Here is an 8,600-nt window from a genome sequence, read left to right on the forward strand (position 1 = left end):
GTACATTATGTGTTGCATGTCGTTATAGGTGAGCCGTACTGTACTGTACATTATGTGTCGCATGTCGTTATAGGTGAGCCGTACTGTACTGTACATTATGTGTCGCGTGTCGTTATAGGTGAGCCGTACTGTACTGTACATTATGTGTCACATGTTGTTATAGGTGAGCCGTACTGTACTGTACATTATGTGTCGCATGTCGTTATAGGTGAGCCGTACTGTACTGTACATTATGTGTCGCATGTCGTTAAAGGTGAACCGTACTGTACTGTACATTATGTGTTGCATGTCGTTATAGGTGAGCCGTACTGTACTGTACATTATGTGTTGCATGTCGTTATAGGTGAGCCGTACTGTACTGTACATTATGTGTCGCATGTCGTTATAGGTGAACCGTACTGTACTGTACATTATGTGTTGCATGTCGTTATAGGTGAGCCGTACTGTACTGTACATTATGTGTCGCATGTCGTTATAGGTGAGCCGTACTGTACTGTACATTATGTGTTGCATGTCGTTATAGGTGAGCCGTACTGTACTGTACAGTACATGTGTCGCATGTCGTTATAGGTGAGCCGTACTGTACTATACATTATGTGTCACATGTCGTTATAGGTGAGCCGTACTGTACTGTACATTATGTGTCGCATGTCGTTATAGGTGAGCCGTACTGTACTGTACATTATGTGTCACATGTTGTTATAGGTGAGCCGTACTGTACTGTACATTATGTGTCACATGTTGTTATAGGTGAGCCGTACTGTACTGTACATTATGTGTCACATGTTGTTATAGGTGAACCGTACTGTACTGTACATTATGTGTCACATGTTGTTATAGGTGAGCCGTACTGTACTGTACATTATGTGTCACATGTTGTTATAGGTGAGCCGTACTGTACTGTACATTATGTGTCACATGTTGTTATAGGTGAACCGTACTGTACTGTACATTATGTGTCACATGTTGTTATAGGTGAGCCGTACTGTACTGTACATTATGTGTCACATGTTGTTATAGGTGAACCGTACTGTACTGTACATTATGTGTGGCATGTCGTTATGTTGTCCAGCATTCACAGCATATCGCGGAACAGAGTAAACCTCTGTGTTTATCTAAACGGTCGTAATTGAGACAAACATTCTGTGACTACTAGAAAAGAAAGGAAAAACAAAACATCACGGGCAAGGGGTGGATTATTTGTGACCAGATTTGACTGAGCGCCTGCCATCGCACAACCTCCAGCTTTTCACCAGAGGAGAAAAGATCCTTTTTTATCCAAAATGAGTTAATAGCACAGACACTCTTCACAAACTGGAGCATGTATGAAATAAGTGTCAGAGCTGAAATCTACATGTAAATAAATACAAAATAAATGCTTAAACATGTAGCTAGGTGTAAAGTTTGAGAACACAGAAGTGAACCTTTCAAGCCTGCTTTCTCAACTCTGCAAGACATTACTCTATAAGCCATATCTCTAAAACTGGTGGGTCAAACTGAACAACCAATGTCACGAACATTTGGCCACATTTATGCATTCACTGTGGCAGTAAATGAGGTAATGGGTATGAATGGCCTGTCTTGGTTTAAAGCCCACTCACCACGACAAGGTGCAGGCCGAGAGTGGGGGGGAGGGGGTGGGGGGGAGGGGACAGAACACAGCACAGAACACAATATTAAAGTAAATATGAAGCATAATGATAATATTACAATCAACATGAAACGCATATATTTCGTTCAATTTATTTAAACCGTGGTTACTGAAGTAACCTTTAACATTGCCCTTAATCCAGCCAATTTACAGTAAGCAAGAACAACAACTTGCTAATAATGAGCATTTTTCTTTTGATCTCTCTTTCTCTAGCCTATAGGTTGACGCTATATATTAAGTGACAGATCACATACTACTTCAACAGAAGATGATGCTACAGTTGTATTAAATAGAAATTTCACGAAATACCTTTCGTTTATGGGTAGGTTGCCTTCAAAACCTAGATGCAGAACATTATTTTATGTGCTCCCAGGACAGAAAATTCTAGACTTTTGCTGTCCTGGGCTCTTAGGGGTGACGTAGGAAGCTACGCCCACGCCGTATAAAGCGGACGTGGCTACGTCATCCCTCATTCGGAACTTTTCTTCTGCTATAGAGAACAGAAGGGCGTTCCACGAAAGGTATTGCGTTCAATGTATTTATACAACCGTGGTTACTAAAGTAACCTTTAACGTTGTATTAAATAGAAATTTCACGAAATACCTTTAGTTTATGGGACTTTATGAACTCCCGTGACCTGAACTTCCAGTTCGTAAGTCTTTTGGGAGGGACTCGGACCCTTTTGTTTCCAGAACCTAGTCCTTGTGGAGAACAGGAGGCAGCGCTAAGCTGCCCTGATTTTCTACTGAGCCGCTGCCCCCAGCTAGCGAAGGCGCTGCCACATCTAGGTTATAGTATGTGGAGAAAGTCGAGGGTGTAGACCAGCTTGCTGCTGTGCAGACTTCCTGAATAGAGACACCCTTGTAGAGTGCCCAGGAAGCTGCCACGCCTCTCGTGTAGTGGGCCCTCAGGGCTTGAGGGGAATCCACGCCTTGGCTAGTGTAGGCCAGACGGATGGCTTCCACTATCCATTTGGAGATAGTGACCTTCGTGACAGGCTTTCCTTTGGTCCTGGCACCCCAGGACACGAAGAGTTGGCTTCCTTGTCTGAAGGGAGCCAGTCTATCCACGTATATGCGTAAGGCTCTGACTGGGCAGAGGCAGTTAAGCCATTAAGCCTCAGGCGAACGGCAGGGGGTGGAATGCCTGTAGGTTCACTGGCACACACAGAGCATTTTTGGGAATGAAGGCGGGTTTGCTTTTAGGGTGACCTTGGTCGAACCATCATTGAACCTCATGCAGTCTGGAGAGATCGAGAGCGCATGTAGGTCGCTGACCCTTTTTGCCGTCGTGAGGGCGATCAGGAGAGCCACCTTCAAGGTTAGGAGCTTGAGGCTCACGGTTTGTAGTGGTCCAAAAGGTGCTGTAGCCAGAGCCTTTAGAACCAGGGACAAATCCCACGAGGGGACAAGGGATCTGCATGTCCTATGTTCCCTGTTTACACCCTTCATGAACTGTTTTACCAGCGGGTGCTTCCACACCGTCTGGTTAACAAGGCCCGGGTGGCAGGCGGAAATTGCTGCCAGGTGGACCTTGACTGAGGAGAGGCCTAGACCGTTGTCTAGGAGCTCCTGTAGAAATGTCAGGACGTCGATCATTGAGGCCTGGTAGGGGACAACTTGGTCTGGTCTTCGTGACGCTCGAAAACGCGCCAGGCTGTGTCGTAACGGTCCCTTGTTGACTGGCTTTCTGAATCGTTTAGATGACGATCGGAGGTAGGCCCACGGAGGTCAACATCACCCTTTGACGGGCCAGACGTCTAGGTCCTGGGGGTGAGGGTGAAAGATCTCCCCTCTCGCTTGGGAGAGGAGATCCGCTCGAAGAGGAATTTTCCACGGCTGGTCGTAGAGGAGAGGGGTTATTTCCGACCTCCAGACCCCCAGGACGGGGCTATTAGGAGCACCGTCAGACCCTGAGTCCTCACTCTGTCCAGAGTGGGGCTGATGAGGGATAGCGGGGTAAAGGCGTAGAGAAGGGTTTTGGGCCATCGGTGTGACAGAGCGTCTAGCCCCGATGTTGATAGTGATTGCGAAGAAGAGGGGACACTTCGTGTTCTCCTCTGTGGCAAAGAGATCCACCCTGGGTTTCCCAAACCTGCTCCAGACCTGGGACGCTGCATGAGGATGTAGCGACCAGTCTGCGTAGCGGAGAGGTCCTCTGGACAGCAGGTCTGCCCCTGTGTTCAGAAGACCTGGGACATGACGCACTACTATGGAGAGAAGGCGTGTGTTGCATCACAGGATTAGTTTCCGAGCCAGTTGATGAAGACGAGGGGACCTGAGTCCGCCTTGTCTGTTGATGTAGCACATGGCCGTGGTGTTGTCTGTCCTGACTAGGACGTGGCAACCCCGGATGCGCTGCTCGAAGTGTCTCAGGGAGGAAGACCGCCATAAGCTCCAAGTAATTTATGTGAAGGGCACGTAGTGGCCCCAACCATAAACCTCTGGCTGTGAATCCTTCCAGCGTGGCTCCCCAGCCTGTCATGCTGGCATCTGTGGTGACGACTTTCCTGATCAGAGGCTTTCCCATGGGGACGCCCTCTGAGAGGGTTTTTCTGTCTGACCACCATTGAAGGACTAGTATGCATTGTGACGTCACTGTTACCTTCTGGTGGCGACGGTGCATTGGTACATGTAGAGACTCGAGAGCCTATCCATTGTTGGAAAGGTCTCATATGTAGTCTTGCTAGGCGGATTAGATAGACCGCCAAGGCCATTAACCCTGCCATTCGGAGGCATGCATGAAAGGGAATCGAGCGTCCCCTTTTGAATGATGCCACGCACTGCAGTGTTGCGTCTATTCTCTCTTGGCTCAGGCGGGCCGTGTAAGAGAGTACACTTCGAGTCGCAGCTTTTTCAAGTGACGGTTCAGCATTGAACCGTCATTTGCGATTCAAAATGTTGACACCACCACTCCTCCTGCGCCTAATCCACGAGGGGGATTGGTTTACGTCAATAGACCTGCAAGATGCATACTTCCACATTCCGATTTACCACCCGCACAGAAGATTTCTGCGCTTTGGGTTCAAAGGAAAAGTGTACGAATACACAGTCCTTCCCTTCGGAATGTCTCTGAGTCCGAGAGTTTTCATAAAATGCACCGCGGCAGCTATTGCTCCCCTGTGACAGCAAGGAATCCGACATATGTGGACGACTGGATCCTACTTGCAAACTCTCCGCGAGAAGCACTGTTGCACACACATCGCGTGCTCAGCCACTCTCGCCTCGCTCGGTTTTTAATAAACCACGAGAAGAGCATGCTCATGCCGACGCAGTCAATAGACTTCATAGGCATAACACTTAACTCAATCTCTCTATGCAGACTGGTCGCTACATCCTCATGCAGCGTCCCAGGTCTGGAGCAGGTTTGGGAAATCCAGGGTGGATCTCTTTGCCACAGAGGAGAACACGAAGTGTCCCCTCTTCTTCGCAATCACGGGATCTTCAACATCGGGGCTAGACGCTCTGTCACACCGATGGCCCAAAACCCTTCTCTACGCCTTTACCCCGCTATCCCTCATCAGCCCCACTCTGGACAGAGTGAGGACTCAGGGTCTGACGGTGCTCCTAATAGCCCCGTACTGGGGGTCTGGAGGTCGGAAATAACCCCTCTCCTCTACGACCAGCCGTGGAAAATTCCTCTTCGAGCGGATCTCCTCTCCCAAGCGAGAGGGGAGATCTTTCACCCTCACCCCCAGGACCTAGACGTCTGGCCCGTCAAAGGGTGATGTTGACCTCCGTGGGCCTACCTCCGATCGTCATCGAAACGATTCAGAAAACCAGTCAACAAGGGACCGTTACGACACAGCCTGGCGCGTTTTCGAGCGTCACGAAGACCAGACCAAGTTGTCCCCTACCAGGCCTCAGTGATCGACGTCCTGACATTTCTACAGGAGCTCCTAGACAACGGTCTAGGCCTCTCCTCAGTCAAGGTCCACCTGGCAGCAATTTCCGCCTGCCACCCGGGCCTTGTTAACCAGACGGTGTGGAAGCACCCGCTGGTAAAACAGTTCATGAAGGGTGTACACAGGGAACATAGGACATGCAGATCCCTTGTTCCCTCGTGGGATTTGTCCCTGGTTCTAAAGGCTCTGGCTACAGCACCTTTTGGACCACTACAAACCGTGAGCCTCAAGCTCCTAACCTTGAAGGTGGCTCTCCTGATCGCCCTCACGACGGCAAAAAGGGTCAGCGACCTACATGCGCTCTCGATCTCTCCAGACTGCATGAGGTTCAATGATGGTTCGACCAAGGTCACCCTAAAAGCAAACCCGCCTTCATTCCCAAAAATGCTCTGTGTGTGCCAGTGAACCTACAGGCATTCCACCCCCCGCCGTTCGCCTCATGACATGAGGCTTAACTGCCTCTGCCCAGTCAGAGCCTTACGCATATACGTGGATAGACTGGCTCCCTTCAGACAAGGAAGCCAACTCTTCGTTTCCTGGGGTGCCAGGACCAAAGGAAAGCCTGTCACGAAGGTCACTATCTCCAACTGGATAGTGGAAGCCATCCGTCTGGCCTACACTAGCCAAGGCGTGGATTCCCCTCAAGCCCTGAGGGCCCACTCCACGAGAGGCGTGGCAGCTTCCTGGGCACTCTACAAGGGTGTCTATTCAGGAAGTCTGCACAGCAGCAAGCTGGTCTACACCCTCGACTTTCTCCACATACTATAACCTAGATGTGGCAGCGCCTTCGCTAGCTGGGGGCAGCGGCTCAGTAGAAAATCAGGGCAGCATAGCGCTGCCTCCTGTTCTCCACAAGGACTAGGTTCTGGAAACAAAAGGGTCCGAGTCCCTCCCAAAAGACTTACGAACTGGAAGTTCAGGTCACGGGAGTTCATAAAGTCCCATAAACGAAGGTATTTCGTGATATTTCTATTTAATACAACGTTAAAGGTTACTTTAGTAACCACGGTTGTATAAATACATTGAACGAAATACCTTTCGTGGAACGCCCTTCTGTTCTCTATAGCAGAAGAAAAGTTCTGAATGAGGGATGACGTAGCCACGTCCGCTTTATACGGCGTGGGCGTAGCTTCCTACGTCACCCCTAAGAGCCCAGGACAGCAAAAGTCTAGAATTTTCTGTCCTGGGAGCACATAAAATAATGTTCTGCAGCTAGGTTTTGAAGGCAACCTACCCATAAACGAAAGGTATTTCGTGAAATTTCTATTTAATACAACTGTAGCATCATCTTCTGTTGAAGTAGTATGTGATCTGTCACTTAATATATAGCGTCAACCTATAGGCTAGAGAAAGAGAACAAAACAAAAGAAAAATGCTCATTATTAGCAAGTTGTTGTTCTTGCTTACTGTAAATTGGCTGGATTAAGGGCATCTGTTAAATGCCTAAATTGCAAATTGTTGATAAAATAATAAAAATACACACACCTTGCTGTGTATATATTTAATATTATTTCATCAACAATGTACAATTTAGGCATTTAGCAGATGCCCCTAATCAATATAGTATAGGTAATATAGTTACCTTGCCATGATGGGACTCCAATGAATGATGGGAAATGAAATTAAATGCGTAGATTGTTTCATTGAATGAAACACACGCACACACGCGTGCATTAACATCCACACCACTACAACGTCCTAATAGCTATGTAGGGTAATACGGTACAGAGCTGCACTAATTCATATGTTAATTTGGGTCACTAGAAGAGTGACACAAATTCAACGTTTGCCACCTGAAAAGTACTACGAAAAGAGGTTAACGTTTGCCACCTGAAAAGTACTACGAAAAGAGGTTAATCAAACAGAAACGACAACATTTGGCCAACCTGGCGGGAAGGAAAGTACAAGATAGGGAAAACATTTGGCCAACCTGGCGGGAAGGAAACAACCTTGGGAAGGAAACAAGATATTCAACAGTTGGTACTTTGAAGAGATGTGAAGAGATGAAACCTGAAAACCTGAAACCTGAAACTAGAGAAGAGAGAAACTAGACTAAAGACCTTGGTACGGGAGGCCGGGTATCAGAGCACAATGGACGGGGGTCGCACGAGGGACCGCTGGGTACGACCCGGTTCCTGCACCACCCAGTTCCTGCACAACCCGCCTGCCCATTATGCCCGATTATCCCAGATTCAACCCATACCCCGGGGAGAACTACACTATAACTGATGTAGATCCAGCGTCGTTCAGCTCGTAGATTTAACGTTGTCAACGTCGGGCCCCAAATTCAACATGCTCGTAGATTACACGTCGCGTCGGGCCAATCAAAAACAGATTCAACACACACACGGCAAACACATGCGCGCACACACAGACAGACAAACCCCCCCCGCACACACACACACACGCCCCCCCCCCCCCCCACACACCCTTAGGCCCATCACAATTACTACATAATAAGTATTTGTGATAATCGCAATACTTTTGGGATAATAGTCATAATCGCTCCCATGTTAGAAAGTAGTGGAAGTAGCAGATCTAGGAGCTCAAAACTGTTTTGATCTCATAGATCTGCTACTTTCACAATTCATGTAATGAATTTTTTTTGTAATGTAAATAATTTATTAATACTTGTGACGGGCCTAATGTACCTCAATGTACCCAGGCTCCAGGGGTAAATTTGGGGATTCCAGACAACATAGCGCGCCCACTATCGTTGCCCGGGCGAGGAGACCCTCGACGTCCCAAGATCACTGTCCTGGCGGGGAGACCCTCAATCCAGCCCCCGGTGTTCCCAAGGAGCATTCCAGACATCAAGGGCAGCAGGCATCATATCCTTTAAAAAATATATAAAGAAAAAGTGTTAGAAATGACTCCCCATGTCCCCCATAAATGGGGACCAGGTTGGCGGAGGGTGTGTAGAGCCCAGGATCACATTCAATAATTGACACAGGGGTGAAAAATGAGTTACAAAATCGTGGGATAAAAAGATTATATAAAAGAAAAAAAAGACACACCCGTCGGCCACCAGCCTACTTGAGAACG

Source organism: Protomyctophum parallelum (assembly GCF_964188405.1).
Source record: "Protomyctophum parallelum genome assembly, chromosome: 4".
NCBI lineage: Eukaryota > Metazoa > Chordata > Actinopteri > Myctophiformes > Myctophidae > Protomyctophum > Protomyctophum parallelum.